The 17,705-nt window shown below is 39.3% G+C and overlaps 1 non-coding gene and 1 pseudogene across 1 annotated transcript; both read left to right on the top strand.

Moving 5' to 3' along the window:
* Positions 1-1,348: 1,348 nt before the first annotated feature.
* Positions 1,349-3,095, top strand: LOC111204807 (annotated as a pseudogene).
* A 12,142-nt stretch (positions 3,096-15,237) lies between these two features.
* On the top strand, positions 15,238-15,344 carry LOC125593670. The gene has a single exon (XR_007329570.1). It is a non-coding gene; the product is annotated as a small nucleolar RNA R71 (small nucleolar RNA).
* The last annotated feature ends 2,361 nt before the right edge of the window (positions 15,345-17,705 follow it).

Genomic DNA, 17,705 nt, shown 5'->3' on the forward strand with positions numbered 1-17,705 from the left:
ATTATGGAGTGAATTGTCATTAACCAGGTCCGGACCGAGATCAGCCCAATACCTAGAAGATGAAGAGATGGCCGAAGCCTAGAGAAAGGAGAGAGAGAGAGGCGGCCACAAAGCTTGGAGAAAAGGAAACCCTTTCCTTTTTCCTAGTAGATGTAATCTTTCCATTATTATGTATTAGTAGTTTTCCTAATCCTAGTGAGTTTAGGTTTTGTATACTTTTCATTTATCTTCATCTTGTAATCCTTATATAAAAAACCCCCTTGATCATTAATAATAACAGAGAAATATTCGGACTCTAAATTATCTATTTACAACACGTTATCAGCACGATAGACTCCAAAACCCTGAGACAAAACATAACCTAAAATCCGTCACACATAAACCCTAAACCAGGCGCAATTTAAAATCGATCTATCTCTCAAACCCTGAGGAACTAGACGACGAGCTACATATCATCTTGAAGCTCTTGACGAGACGAATCCATCAGCGTAAACTGTTCGTCGATCCGATCTAAGACGCGCCCACACTGGCAGAAACAATACGCGGCGCCGTCTTGATCTTTTGAAACCCTAATCCCGAAGAACCCTAAATTGTTCTTGCTTGCGTTCCGGCTTGCAAACTCCGATCAAGCTCAACTCCGATCAAGCTCAGCTTCAGACGTTCCCTGTCCGTGATCAACGTCCTCAGCCTCAGCTCAGCTTGCGTCCAGCTCAGACCAAATCCCCGACCAGACGCAACCGTCCGCGAGAAGAAACAAGCTCGCGATAGCTCTCGGCAACGCGACCCGACAGGAGCCGTCCCGCGTCCGTTCGTCTCAGCTCGTCTCTGATCTTTGGAGGTCTAGTTTCTACAATCTGCAAAACAAAGGTAATCCTAATTCTGAGAACATGAATCGAACCTGGTTGTTTTGTAAAGATTGAAACCCTAAAAGATAATCTTTAAAACTAAAAGCCATAGGTTAAATAGATCAATCTCCTATGAGTAAATCGAAGCTCTATAAGTTCGATCTAACCTAAAAACGAGATTGATCCATTGATCAATTAAAATCAGAACCTTAAAGGTTTTTGAATCTCAAATCAAATCCCCTTGATCAAAGATCAAAGTTTTTCGAAATCCCCTAAAACCCTAATTTTGAAAAATCTGTTTTAATTTTGATTTGAAACTTGAGTGTTTGATTGAACGCCTAGAGCTATGATTAGGATTGTTTTTAAAACTCGAATCTGAATTGCTTGAAATGTTTAAATGTTTAAAAACACTTAATCTCAATTTATATTCCTAAAGGCCTTGAAACCTTAATCTTAAAATCGAATCCTACTAATGTTTAAACTGAAACCCTAGAATTGATTAAGATTATTTGCATACATATGAATCTGAATATGGATTGCATTCATACTGTTTAAAAGGAATCGACCAGCATGTAGTTTATAAAATCTTGAAACCGTTTGCATTAAGTAGAACTACATGGCCGTGTGGCTTGATGATTGTTTCGCACCATGGTCGATTAGATTGCTTGATTTTTATAAATGCGTAAGACATGTTTGTGGCCGAGCTTGTTGATTATCTTGCGGCCACATGATCACATTGTGAGACTTAATTTTGAATGATGATGTGATTCAGATGTCGAAAATCTCAAACAGAGACTATGCAGCCCTTAATCTCTCCGGAGATAACTACTTGCAGTGGGCGCTAGATACAAAGATCAGTCTAAGGTCAAAGGGACTTGGTCATACTATCATCAAAGGCAACAATGAGACCGATAAGAATCGGTACATGGCTATAAGTATTATACGTCATCACCTCATTGAAGGTCTAAAAGATCAGTACATCACGATAGAAAATCCACTAGAACTTTGGGATGCTTTACAGCATAGATATGATCACCAGAAAACGGTGTTACTTCCAAAGGCTAGAAACGACTGAAAGAATCTTAGATTCTTGGATTATAAGTCGGTGGATGAGTATAATTCAGTCTTATTTAAGACGGTCTCGATGCTGAGACTTTGTGGTGAAGTAGTAACCGAGGAAGAGTTACTTGAGAAGACTTACTCTACATTCCATTCATCGAATGTGATACTGCAACAGCAGTACAAAATGAAAGGCTTCGCCACATATACTGATCTGATCTCGTGCCTGCTTTTGGCCGAGGCAAACAATGAGCTCCTGATGAAGAACAGTGAAGCTAGACCTGTTGGAACAGCACCATTACAGGAAGCTAATGAGGTTGAAAAGAAAGAACCCAACGAGTGCAATTACATCCAAAACAATAAGAGATCACACGGCAATGGCCGTGGTGGTTACAAGGGGCGTGGCAGTGACAATTACTCGAACAGCCGAGACAACTACTCGACCGGTCAGAAAGGAAACCACAATAACCGTGGTCGTGGTTCCAATTATGGTCGTGGCCGAGGTAGTTATGGCCGTGGTCGAGGTGGCATATCCAAACCGTCTTACTCGACCAAATCCATTTGTCACAGATGTGGAATGGGAAACCATTGGGCCAAGAACTGTAGAGCCCCTAAGCACTTATGTGAGCTTTACCAAGAAAGTCTGAAGAACAAGAACCCGGAGGCTCACATGGTTCACGATTCCGGATATGAGGCCGATAATGATTCCGACATTGCTAAAGATGACCAGATGGACTTTGAGACTTCTGATTGTCTCAAGGACTAAATTTCGATACGACTTGTCTTATTGCTTTATGTTTTTGCTTTGATGTTTAACAATTTTATATATATATAATAAGAATTGATTTTGAATTCATTATCTTGTCTGATCTTACTTGAACATATAAATGATTTTAAAGAGTTGCCTAAAGGGGCATAAAACCAAGTAAGAAATCATGAATGGGTATAGTAAGCATAGTAAAGAAACCATGGCCAAAGCATTGCCTTAAAAGGCATTATACACACCCAAAAAAACATGTTACCCATTGAAGTTATAATGTATGGTTTCCAAGTAGAAACAATGGGTAAGGAAGGAAACAAGTTCCTTTAGATTTTAAGAAGAAAAACGCCTAAGACCTTGAAAGAAAGTGGTCGAAACTATACCTATGATCTATACTGATCAAAAACTATGCTACAGATCAGTATGATAAAGAGGCATGAGATGTGGTAACCATATTGAGATAACACCACGAAATTTTACACTATATGGCATGATAGGATCATCCATCCTAAAGTCTAAACCTGATGCAAAGATTGAAAAGGCACAGAGTTATCCCGTAAAAGATCTCACGTTGTGAAACATGTACATAAAGGGAAACTCATTAGCCTTAACTGTCCAAAGCACCACGACCTTATAGTATGGTCATGAGGGGGGAGAGAGGATAAACCCATGATCAATACTACAAGTTCGTGTACCACTATGGTCGGCCATTACTCGGCCATGTTATATGGCTCGGTCATTACTCGGCCATAAAGGACCATTCCTCGGCCGTAGAGGCCATGATACAAACGGCCAAACCATAAAGGCCATTACTTGGCCATGTTATAAATGGCTCGGCCACAAAGGCCATAACCGGCCTTCGGCCACAAAGGCCATAACCGGCTGAAGAGGCCATTACCTATAGAAAGGTTCGGTCATGTAAGCTATTATCTATAAGACTAAGATTCTAAAAGTCTATAAGCTTGGAGACATTATGTTTTACATGTATAGAATGATAATATGATCATATGCATCAGGCCATATAAGTGAGCATAGATATTTCCATCTCAGATTGAATACAGGTCATAAAACCAGACATACACCATCTTAGGAGATTTTGAATAAACCACCACATACATATATGTGCCGTCTAAGATGGAACCTCAGAAGAGGATTGGGAATATATAAGAATAAGATCTTCTCCACGAATTCAGAGGACCGTGAGCCAAAACATGGGTGATAAAATAGTGGCCAGGTACGGATTGCATGAAAAAAATGAATCCGGATATTCAATATTAAAGGAGAAATATTATAAGCTGGACAAAGAAAATGATAAGAATGGTTTTAACCATCATTGTCTTGGCAAAGACCCTCGGACTAGAGATTATAATTTAAAACGTCCAAAGAAAGATTATATAAAGCTAGCTAATTGAGAAGCTAATCGAAATGCCAGACACTGACCCAAGAAATGACTAACCAGCTTAGCACCAAATGAATGTCCTAGAAGAGACATGGTCAAGTTGCTATACAGTCTATACAAGATAGACCAAGTGTTCCATAAGATAAAGGAATCTCGGATAGAAAAATGGTGCATAGAATACAGATCCGAGATTATAAGAGAAACCATACCAGACATTGAGAAAAGGCTGCGCAGCTACACATCTAACGTACCAAACCATGTGGCTTGGGACGCCAAGCTACTAGGTAACAAAGGTCCTGGATAATGAAATCTCAAAGTGATCAGATCATGTCTGGAACATAATGGAACCATATGAAGGTGTCAACACACATTTTTGTATAAAGATACATAAAGTTATAGCACTTTAACATAAAGAGATGAACGAGGATCATGAACCCACGAAAGAGTACTCATACAATCATAAAAGATCATAGAGATTAGAAAAGATAAAACGTGGAGGTTCAAAGTATCTAAAAGAGAGATGGGCGTATTGGCCATATACATATACAAAAACGCCATCTGATAAACCAGTGAAATAGATAGGATCTTGTGAGATAAAGAAACCGTGAGAGAAGGCACATGATCACGAGGTCTAGAGTGTTCATGTCTTCCTACTAAACAACATTAGATCATAGCTTGTTACACAAGGTACTCACAGAGATCAAAAGAACAAATTATAAGGAGATAAACTCCTATGTGGTGGTTGCTGCTACAGATTTTCGAAATTGAAAATGGTCTGGTCATAAGAAAGAAATTAGATACAAATGTTGTAGTAAACAGCATATGGATCACTGGATAAAATGAAAGAACAGTTTCATTCTTAAGCTGATTCATGGACTGAAACATAAAGCAGCTGCATATAGTATGTAAAAGAAATTGATCACGCATGATCATTGATCTAGGAGTTGTATAAAAGACAATCCAATACAGTCCATATATATTTGAAATTCCTTGTGATTATACTAAACCTTAAGGAGGTTAGTAGGCATAGAATAAATTTATGAGGGTGTCCGAACAAAAGGCATCCGGCCCCGGCCCTTCAAACTAAAGATATCTGACTCTGTCCATCTAAGGGCGTCCGGCTCTTCAGCAAAGAACGTCTGGCTCTTCTACTAGACGCGTCCGGCTTTTAAGACTAAAATGCGTCTGGCCCTTCTTATTGATCACGGGCTAATAGAGACAAAAGATCAGCCGGATACAAATGTATTGTAGTGCATAAGCTTGTGAGAGCCGAGATCTATGACCTAATAATATATATTTCAGTGTGTGATATAATCCACAGCAACAGAGGTCATGAGACACCATCAAGAGATGGATAAAGGACTACAATGTCCGAGATAGATATGGTACTGCCTAAGGCAAAGAAATCGATGTCCACATCCATGAGAGTGTTCGGCCTCAGAGCCATAATATGAGATTATAAACTCACAACAATGATCATTGATCTTGAACACTCATGAAACAAGTAATGGACACGTACAGACGAGGTCTATGACCCAGACATGGATCAGCCAGATCGAGACATAGGTTCATGATAACCATGTCTAGTACACTGTCCATAAGTACTTGGTTTATCCGACCATAGTAAAGAGTTAAGAGTAGACGATCACGTCTAGACTATGGACACATGCAAACATGATTTGCAAAGACCCAATAGTGATCCCCGAGAACAATATGGTTCACATTGTTTAGACACATGCTTTACCAGGACACTCAATGTCAAAGGACATGAGAAACGACCTAAGAAGTCAAAGTGGTCTAATTACGGTTCAGTAATGAAACTGGCCGATTACTCCCATCCTGTACATACAGGAAATATCACGCACCAAGATGCGTAGAATGTAGAAACCTACACTGAGGTTCATATCAGGGGAGTAGTGCGTGTTGTAATCTTTTTCCTTCATCATGGTTTTGTCTCACTGGGTTTTCCTGATAAGGTTTTAATGAGGCAACATGAAGCGTACTACAAATCTTGTATGGTTATTGCATCCAAGGGGGAGTGTTATAAATCATGGAGTGGATTGCCATTAACCAGGCCCGACCGAGACCGGCCCAATACCTAGAAGATGGAGAGATGGTCGAAGCCTAGAGAGAGGAGAGAGAGAGAGAGCCGACTTCAGGAGAGAGAGAGAGGCAGCCACAAAGCTTGGAGAAAAGGAAACCCTTTCCTTTTTCTTAGTAGATGTAATCTTTCCATTATTATGTATTAGTAGTTTTCCTAATCCTAGTGAGTTTAGGTTTTGTATACTTTCCATTTATCTTCATCCTGTAATCCTTATATAAAGGAACCCCCTTGATCATTAATAATAACAGAAAAATATTCAGACTCTAAACTCTCTATTTACAACAGGCTTGACTTAATTTAGATTTCGGATATTCGCCCGCCGATAGCAAATTAAAAAAAAAAAAAAAAGCAATTCTCTCGGATAATTTTTTGGGTTAATTTGCCACCTAACCAATTTTGGGATCAATATTAAAAATATAGCTATCGATTTGACATAATTAATTGGATATCATTTTTTTCCCATTTCCATCCAGTTTTAACCTTGTGTCTTGCGGGTACACGGTAAAGAAAATAATTAATGTTGTTAAAATTGAAAGAAAAAATGGGAGGAGGTGACGAAACATGGGTGGTGACAGTGATGGAAGAAAAACGGTGACGGTTATGAAACAATCGGTGATGATAACGGTTTCGATGTTACAGTGGTGTCGATAATATTATCACATCGGCGGCTGTGGTGATTACGGAAAGGGTGGCTTACGGATCGTGACGTTGATGATTATCGTAGTAGCATAGCAATGGAAGTAAGTACGGTGGTGATGGTGAAGTGGCGATAATTTGAAATATGTAAAAGAGACAATGAGATAGGTTGTGGTTGTGGTGGTAGTGAGAGTTGTGGTTACAAAAAAAGTGACGAACGTGGATATGTAAGAACCAATAACTTTTTATAACATAGATTAGAAATAGTATAGAACAAACTAGATGGTATAGCAAGTATGAGTAAAATTATTAAATAGAATGGTATATTTTCTAAAATGAATTGTGTTCACCTCCTTGATATCTATGGCTGATTTCTACACCCAGACTCAAACAATAATCACTAAACCTTAGAAGAAAATATAAACCCTAATCTAAATGTCAAAATATGCACTATGTACATAATATGAAACATTACCAAAATAGAATACTAACAAACGAAATAGTATAGTATTTATTGTTCAAATTTTGAAATGTCTATGATTGAAGGGAAACATGTAGGGTCTGACTGGTGACCATTCGGAAAACAAGAGAAACGAATAAAAAAGGAATGTACGGGAATAAAATAGCAGGAATGAAAAAGAATGATTGTTCCTTATCAAATTTAACAAGAAATAATTTTATTCTTTAATTCTGTACAAAAAAAGGAATGAAAGGGAATGAGAAGGAATTATTATGCCTTATGAATGATGATTTTTTTTTAGAAACGTTAGGGAATGCATTATTCCTCGCCGTTCCCTGGTCACCATTCATACCCGTAATTGTTTACCCCAATGTGAAACCAAACCTTCCATAAACTAAACCCAAAACACTAATCACTAAATCCTAAAAAGGAATATAAACCCTAATCCAAATGTCAAAACACGCACATGATACATAATATGAAGCATTATTAAAATAAAATAATAACAACGAAATAGCATAGTACATGTCGTTCAAATAGCATAGTACATACGGGTGGTGGTGGTTATGGTGGAAGATGTGGTGACTGATGTCAAAGAGATAGAAGTGTTTTAAAGGATGTGATGGCAAAAATATGAAAACAAAGATTACAGATTTAATAATTCAAAAAAAAAAATGATGACATAGCGGTGGGAGTGACAAAATAACATAGTTGATGGAGGCGGTGGTGATTATGGAGGAAGAAATGATGGTTGATAGGATTGTGGCTTAGAAAAATATAAACTAGTGAACAAAGATTACAGATTTGTGATAATTGTAGTGGAAGTGGTGACAATAAAAAAGGCAGTGGTGATTAAGAAAGAGGCGACGGTGGTGGTGATTGGTAATTAAAGAAGAAGGTGTTTGAGATTTTAATGACCGGCTACTGAGGGCAATATAGTATATAATGTTGTAATAATGGTGACTCGTTTTTTTAGTTAGATTCTTAAATATGGTTTATTTTTTAGCTATTCAGCCAATTTTCCTAATTTTTTTGGGGCTTATTCGTGAAATAGCAAAAAAAATTTTGTTTTATAGGAAAAAGATAAAAAGAGATAGGAAGAGAAAAGAGGTAAGAGAGTATTATTTTCGTTTGTGAATGAATTTTAGATTTTTTTGAATTAGATACAACCTTTTTTTATTAAGAATTAGATACAAAATTTTAATTGTGTAAGTCCTTTCGGTCTAGTGGTTTGACCAATGATTCATTAATGCTTTTACATTCAGAGTTTCTTACAAGAAATTTTTGGCATGCCGCTATAGTATTGTCTATGTAGTTTTTCTCATGGTTTATAATAACATAATTAACCAGTGTTAAAAAAATACAAAATTTTAATTTCTCTTATCTAATTTTGATTAAAATATTATTTAAATTATTTAAAATGATATATACAAAATATTTTCATGTAATTAATTTTATCCATGGATCTTGCAAGTCACCAAATTTAAATTACTATGAATATAATGTCTTTTTAATGAATTATGAAATTAGATTTTTGAATAAATAAAAAAAAAATACTCGCTTTCCAGCACCAGATGAAACATGAAGATGTGTCTATAACACTTACTTGAAACAAAACTCAAAAGACATTTTTCACAAATTTGGCTTATAATGTTCTGACCTCATACACGAACTTGAATCTAGAAATATACATCCAGGTAAAACTTAAGTTTGGGTTTTGCAAGAAAGCAGAGAAGCTAAGCTAGAGATTATAATTAATGAGTTTGATAAAAGAATCCAAGAATTTTCAAAAGATTGAGAAGATTATAATTTGAATATCCTCAACATTTTACAATTTTTTGCTAAAGTATTTTGGTTTGAACTTTGACGCTAACTATTAATATTCATTTTTTTATATTGTTTGATTTATTTCGAAGAAGTGACAGCGCCAAAAAAAAAAATTCAAAAATTTGATGTATTTATCAACGTAATCTTTTTTAGTCAAATAACCACTTCATTAATTTAAAAAAGAGAGAGTCAACTCTCCATCGGAGGAGAGAGTGTCTGCTATGGCGAGAGCCAACTTTGCCACAGAGTCGACATTATAGTTTTTCAAGCGAGGAACAAAGATAAAAGAGATCGTTTCTAAAACAGAATCAAAATGATAGATATAAAACAATATCTCAAAAAGTGATGGTCTTGATGTCTTGGTCTTCAGCATGGAGATGAGGACTTTTGAATCCGACAACACTGTAAGTGATCGAAGGTTTGATGAAGCAGCTAACATGACTGCAGAACGGATCGCGATGGCTTCCGCCATTAGAGCTGATGAGACTGAACGGCATGATGAGCAGATGTCCGGAATCAGGGGTGAAGTGTTCTTGAACATGCCGCCAATACCACATGTGCCTAAAATTGGATTTCAAACTGCATCTACGAAGCCGAGAGGACCTGAAAGGCTTGGGAGGTTGAGGAGATGAGGAGCGGTTGTTGGAATGAGGGCGCGTACACATAGAGCGGTAGTGGTCGGGTCAGATATTTGCGCAGCTTGCCACTCCTTTGCGTCTGTAATCGCCTTGTGGAGCACCACTTGAACCGTAAAGGATCTGTTATCAAAGCATAATTTATTACGAGATTTCCAAAGATTCCACAGCAACCAAAGCCATAAAGGCACAACAAGACCCACAGGGGGCAAAGTGATCATCCTATTGCTAAGAGTGAGTAGCACAGCAAAGAACGGAAGCAGGGGATCGGTTTCCATGCTAAGGGAATGTTCTCCCAAACGTTCACCGCAAAAGGACAGGACGTAAAGACATGAAGGTCATCTTCGCAACCTCCACAAATTTTACATTCAAAAGAAGGAATGCCTCGGCTGGTCAGATTGGAGCTTACTGGGATTGCTTTGTTCCCCACATTCTAGAGGAAATCCTTGATCTTTGGGGACGTTTTTAAGTTCCAAATGTGTTTCAGCCAATTGAAGGTTGGGGCATCGTTGAGCACCTGATTTCAGTAGCTGTTGCACAAGTAACTCCATATCATGTCTTTGTTGTATATTCACTTGTAGTTTCCAGTAGCCATACTAGAATATCTTCCACCGGAGCAGAGTTTGTGATTAGCTTGTATATAGTTCCCTTATACTGAGGTAGGTGGATTTTGATATGTTCAGGTTCCCAAGCGTTTGTGATAGAACACATGAGATCACTGACCCGCAGGTTAACTGCCGCCTGAGAGAGAGGGTGATATTACGTGTATACGCACACCAATTAACCTAATGTTCACATTACCACAATCGAATGGTATGTCGATGTAGCACTTTAGGATCGAATCCACAAAGACCAACGATTACACTTTATCTTTATTGGATCAATACTTAGCTAAAACAATGATGGGGTTTTGAGATTAAGGTTTCGTAACAAGCAAGTAATAAATTCGTTTAAGGTTTTCAGATGATTAAGAGAGATAAGTTCAGGGTGATTCATCGGGATACTTAGGATCATGAGCTACACAACTATTCAGGAAGGCAATAAGAGCCAATCTAGAACTTGAACAACAAGAATAGATAAACCTACTGTCGTGATGTCTACCAATTTATCAAGCAATCATAATGCCTAAACCGTCGTTTGGATCAGAGAATGATGACAGGCATTAAGTTCAGATTCAATTGGTTCACGATTTGCCTTAGCATCAGCTTTCGTTGGCTAAGGATAAATCGCCTATCTATGCTTTTTCTAGTAACCTAAAACACTTTTGATGATTAGATTGAACCTATGATCAGATGATAAATGGCCAGTTTAACGCAAGCATTAAGATTAGCAATAGATAGAGATATCAAAGAATAACAATCCTATTTTTGTCTAACTCATTGATCCATGACCCCTAACACCCTAAACCTAACAAGCGACTACTCAGCCATGAACAGAGACATCACAGAGACAATAGATGAAGAAAACATGCTGAATAAATAAATAAATCAGATAGGGTTCATGAATCTTCTCAAGGTGAGAGAGATGAAACCTTCTCCATTTCAAGGTAGGAAATCTTCAAGTACAAAAGTTTTCAATGGTTTCTTGTGAAAAACTCGCGTCGAATAATAATAAAAAATAAGAAAAGATATATATGCAGGTCTATGGCGGCCTGTGAGTAAAAGGGGGAAGCCCTAGGTAAAATCCCGAAATATTTGAAAACTTTCTTAAAAATCTCTGCCGCTGGAACAGACACTCGGGTTGCTCCGCTCGACTGTTCTGCGTGAAAATCACCAAATTGAACTGTTTCTCTCCTCTTTTCCTCCAGCTGGTCTATTTCCCATCCAATGCAACTCCAGACCTGTAATGACTCGAAAAGGACTAGGAAGACTCGATAAAGACTTGAAACCAATTGAAAAGCATATATACAAGATGTCTAAAACACCATATATCAATTCCCCCAGACTTAGATTCTTGTTTGTCCTCAAACAATGTCAAGTATCAAGAACTGGGAGAAAGGTTTGAAAGTGTGGAACTCTCCTATTCTCAGCAACCATACTTTAACCACGAATCTCTAAACAATACAAGTAGTAAAACTAGGACAACACACTCTTACCAAGACCCCATTGACTACTGTTCAAGATCGGCTTCATACTCTACATCTCAAACCTGCAAAAGCTACACTTTCCAGACAAAGTTCCTTACATTCAATTAAGAGTAGCGTGAGCTTCTCATCACATGCACTATTCAGGGTAGACGGTCTAGATGTGGAACAGGCTATTTAATGGTGGAGTTAAGAGTGTTTAGGGGCTACCATTTTTTTTGTAGAGGATGCCGGATATCGCGTAAAACTGCAAGAGAGGACGGACCCATTGATGTCCACAGTCTCTACTCGTTTTTGTTTTCTCTGGTGTGGCTGTTCTGATGATGGAACATGCGACTGATTGTTCTGCTTTCCACTTTCTCTACATACTCTTCAACACTTGGTACCAACTTCTTGCTCGACCTTCCCAGTGGCTCCATGTTTCTTTTCTTTCTTCCCCTTCTCCATCACCTTATTTTTGTTTTTCTTGTTTTTTTTTTTTTTGAAGACTGATATGGTGATGTGACGAAGAAGGAGGTAATACATGATGGTTCTGAGTGCCACTGGTGGTTCTGATTTCGCAACCATTCTGGTTCTCCACCCCTGCTCTTGCGCAGTTCATTGGTTATGGAGCAGTTGCTTCCTTAATCTGCTTGTTCTCCTTTCTGACTGAATTTCTGCAGCAGTAACGAGTAAGAGGCTGCGTTGATCCTTTCCTCTCCGACCTTTTTGCACATATCTGCACATATGACACTGAAAAACAAATGCATGAAGGTGGAATAAAGGCTAAGGTGCAGGGTGGGAACTAGCTAAAGATGAGCTAGCCACTTAGGATCAGCAAGATGGATATAAAGAATAAGAAGTCATGAGTGTGCTCTCGTTTCCCTGATCTAATGTCCATAACAATAAGAATTGCAGTCAAGAATATGTTCAAGTTAAATGGAGCTAAGTCTTTCCAGTGTAACCTCGACAAGCTGAAATCTTCTGGAGAACAAAATGTAATAATGTCAGGGTGTTCCAGGTCCACATGTGTGTCTTTCACCATTGCTAAGGTCACTGAATAAGATAACTAAAGTACGAGGTGGTCAGTGATAAACACAGAGTATGGTCCTAATTCCCACAAAGTTTTGACTGACACGATCATAAAAACTGACTCAAACTGAGTGGAGCGGGCGCTCCATAAAATTTTTGGATGTTCTATCGTCAGATGGTCGCCTGGAACAGCCGCTCTTTTCAGAGGGCAGGTTGTTCTGTTGGTGCAACCTAGAATTTTTGAAGTATCTCAGATGTTTTTGCTTTTTGACCTGAAACTCAATAAACTAAAACAAAAAATAAGTAAAAAAAAATAAAACCAACTTATATTTACACTTACCAGTGGGTTGCCTCCCACCAAGCGTTTGGTTTAAGTCACTAGCTTGACTTGGTGACATGGATCAGTCGGGTAGATCATGAGGGCTTGTTCCAAAACAAGCTTCACAATCAGACATGTTCAACTTCAGAACTCTGCTCATCAACCCCTTCACAGCAGCTTCTCCTTTCTCTTTCAGCTCATGTGTGAGAATTACTCTGACTTTAGAGAAAGGTTTAGAGGTACCCTTGCACTTTACCTCATACTCAATGGATTTCTCATCACACAAGCGAGGTATCAAAGTCATCATAGGGCCACCCTTGACCCTTTTCTTCTGGACTTTTTCTTTCACCCTTGCATTTCCACTGAGTTTATCAGTGTGAGGATCTCCATCCAGGACTTCTTTGATCTCACCCTTTTTACCAAGTTCCTTCTTAAGAACAATTTCCAGCTGTTCTCCACTAACCACTGAGATGCAAGAGGCGTAGCGGATTTGTGATCTGGTTGGGACAACCTTGTAAAAAACCTTCTTGTTGATGTTGGAGAAGGAGACAATCTTATTAGCCATGTCGACGACTGCTCCTACTGTAGCCATAAATGACCTTCCAAAGATTAAAGGCATCTCTTGATCCTTACTCATCTCATCAACCTGAAATTCGGTATGGAGAATACAGTTCCCAACTTGGACAGGAAGGTTGCGAATTGTGCCATAAGGGACTGCCATGGAAGAGTTTGCAAAAGCCAGAGTCACCAGAGAAGGCTCAACATCAATAATGCCTAACTCGTCTACAATCGCTTTTGAGAAAAGGTTCATACTAGACCCAGAATCACAAATAGCTTCCTTGAATTCCACTCCAGCAATGGAACAAGGAAAAACAAACTTTCCAGGGTCATCAACCTTAGGCAGTACCTTCATCGATGGTGTCAGTGCTTCAGTAAAGAGTGCCTTGATATCCTTTTGAGATTCTCTGCAATTTTTGAAGAACATATGCAATGGCCAAATCTCCCAAGCATGTTCAAATGAGATATTTTGAGGAAGCCTTCTCACCATCTTCCTAAACCCATCTAGTTGCTCTGCACTAATAGGCAGATCGCTTAGCCCCGTTCATCTTCGGCGCAAGAGCGCTAATTTTAGGATGATGGACCCTTTCAAAAAATAAATAAAGATCTTGTATTTCCTAGTTAAGAGGAAATTCCCGTTCGTAAAATTTGTGAAAAGTGTCGGCTAATCCGTAGGACGGTTAAGGTAACGACTTGCGACGGTTAAGCGATCGTCCATCAAATGTCTTGGTGGAATTGGATATGGAACCTTAGGAACATAGAATCGAACTGGTGGAGTCTCACCAAGTTCGTCGGGAGCAGTTATTTAGAGCTAGCAGAGTGCTCTGTTCTCTCTTCTGCGTCTGGAACAGTCTCAACAGACAGTTGCTCCGGTTCCTTTCCCTCAGATTTCTCACATCTCAGCTCTACTGCATTACAGTGCTCAACCCTAGGATTCATCACATTCTTTCCAGGAAGGGTACCTTGCTGACTCTTGACACTCTCAGTTGTTTGAGCAAGTTGAACATCAATCCTCTTTATGTGGTTGCTCACAGTATCATACTTTGTATTCAGTTCAGTGAACATGTTGTCCATCCTAGTGTTGATGTCTGTAGAAACCTGATTCAATGCATTGCCATGAATCTTCATACGCCTGCAACAATTGTTGCATCATCATACCCAGACCCTTCAGCTCATCTGGTTGACTGTTCCCGGTAGCTGGAACAGCTTGCCGATTGCTCTGCGGTTGTCGCTGGTTCTGGTTCTGAATCTGCCCGGCCATAGCTTGCTCCATGCTGAAGACGTACCCTTGGTTGTTTTTCAGTAGCTGATCAACCTTGACAGTCAGCTCATCTATCTTCTGAGTGTCAGAAATGTTCCCTTTCTTGGAGCAATCACTCTCCTTGTTCTTATTGGCTGAGGTGGCAGCCATGTTCTCAATCAGCTCAAACGCTCCATCAGTGGTCTGAGTCATGAAGTCTCCATTGTTGGCAGAGTTCATAGCACTCTGAAATTTCCAGTCAACTCCATCATAGAAAATTCCCAAAAGGTAGTCATCATCAAATCCATGGTGAGGACATTCTCTGCGATAGTCATTGAAGCGCTCCCATGCGTCGTATAAAGGCTCATCAGTGAGCTATCCGAAGGAGGTGATTTTGTTCCTCAATGCAGATGTTCTCGCCTTAGAGTAGAAATGGCTGAGGAACGCTGATCGGACATGTTCCCATGAAGTGAGAGAGCCGGTAGGGAGAGAGTTCAACCACCGTGCAGCTTTTCCATCAAGAGAGAATGGGAATAACATGCACCTGATGTAGTCTGGTGGAACACCATTCGCGCGAGTGAAACTGTAGACTTTTTAGAAGCTCTCAATATGCTCCATTGGAATTTCTGTAAAGAGACCAGAAAACACCTTTCTCTGTACTAGACCGATCAAAGCAGGCTTGATCTCGAAGTCCTGCCTGGTGCAGGGTGGAGGAACTATGGCAGAACGAGTAGTAGGGATGTTGTAAGGGAGGTTTCTCTGCCCGATTGAAGCAGTCTGCGCCTGTTGTTCCCGTCGCGTGAGGGCAGCCTGTTCAACAGCATCCTGCTGAGCTTGGATGTTCTGCTGCATTTGAAGCATCTGTTGTTGCATCTGTTGCAACTGAGCAAGTGAGTTGCTCTTGATTGCCGTAGTCGCCCATTATGGCGTTGTTCGGCCCTGATTGTTGATGATTTGTTCTTTCTAACCTTGCTAGCTCCTGGTCGCTAAATGTAACTAACTCTCCTTGTGCGTTTCTCCGAGTATGTCTATTGGTCATGCACCTGAAAAATTAGCTGCAACAAAAAGGATAGAGCAAGTTAGAGGTCTTAGACTAAATAAATAACCAAAAAATAAAGCTAAAAAGATGGTCCCCGGAAACGGCGCCAAATTGATATTACGTGTATACGCACACCAATTAACCTAATGTGCACACTACCACAATCGAATGGTATGTCGATGTAGCACTTTTGGTTCAAATCCACAGAGACCAACGATTACACTTTATCTTTATTGGATCAATACTTAGCTAAAACAATGATGGGGTTTTGAGATTAAGGTTTCGTAACAAGCAAGTAATAAATTCGTTTAAGGTTTTCAGAAGATTAAGAGAGCTAAGTTCAGGGTGATTCATCGGGATACTTAGAATCATGAGCTACACAACTATTCAAGAAGGCAATAAGAGCCAATCTAGAACTTGAACAACAAGAATAGATAAACCCACTGTCGTGGTGTCTACCAATTTATCAAGCAATCCTAATGCCTAAACTGTCGTTTGGATCAGAGAATGATGACAAGCATTAAGTTCAGATTAAATTGGTTCACAATTTGCCTTAGCATCAACTTTCGTTGGCTAAAGACAAATCGCCTATCTATGCTTTTTCTAGCAACCTAAAACACTTTTGATGATTAGATTGAACCTATGATCAAATGATAAATGGCCAGTTTAACACAAGCATTAAGATTAGCAATAGATAGATATATCAAAGAATAACAATCCTATTTATGTCTAACTCATTGATCCATGATCCCTAACACCCTAAACCTAACAAGCGACGACTCAGCCATGAACAGAGAAATCACAAAGACAATAGATGAAGAAAACATGTTGAATCAATAAATAAATAAGATAGGGTTCAGGAATCTTCTCAAGGTGAGAGAGATGAAGCCTTCTCCCTTTCAAGGTAGCAAATCTTCAAGTACAAAAGTCTTCAATGGTTTCTTGTGTAAAAACTCGCGTCGAATAATAATAGAAAATAAGAAAAGATATATATGCAGGTCTATGGCGGCCTGAGAGTAAATGGGGAAAGCCCTAGGTAAAATCCCAAAATATTTGGAAACTTCCTTAAGAACCTATGCCGCTGGAACATGCACTCGGGTTGCTCCACTCGACTGTTCTACGTGAAAATCACCAAATTGCACTGTTTTTCTCCTCTTTTCCTCCAGCTGGTCTATCTCCCATCCAATGCAACTCCAGACCTGTAATGGCTCGAAAAGAACTAGGAAGACTCGATGAAAACCAATTGAAAAGCATATATACAAGATGTCTAAAACACCATATATCAAAGGGTCGATGGGAGATTCCAGAAAGGAGCAAGAGAGCCACGGGTCCTTCCAAACTCTTATGCTTTCTCCATTGTCCACCACCAAGCTCAAACCTTTCTTAGTAAGTCACGGCCAACGAGGATGCTACACCATCCATGGGATGCTTCTGAAGACGATCCACATTCTAAAAGGTTGAGTTCTTTGCGTATGTACCGAGAAGGACATGGGCCCAGCAGTGATGTCGGTCTCTAATTACCGGCATCCTATCTTTGCTAAGAGAGAATCATTGAAGTGCTCCACGTATCTAAATGCAGTCCTCCCGCATATTTTGGTTTCGTAAGTGTAAACCATACAACCCAAAACATCTTTCTCTTCTACGGATTTGCATCCCACCAAAAATGGGTAAGGAGGGATTGTAGTTATTTGCATAGAGAAGACGGGAGTCAGAAACAGGACATAACGTAG

The sequence above is a fragment of the Brassica napus genome, chromosome C9 (assembly GCF_020379485.1).
Source record: "Brassica napus cultivar Da-Ae chromosome C9, Da-Ae, whole genome shotgun sequence".
Lineage (NCBI taxonomy): Eukaryota > Viridiplantae > Streptophyta > Magnoliopsida > Brassicales > Brassicaceae > Brassica > Brassica napus.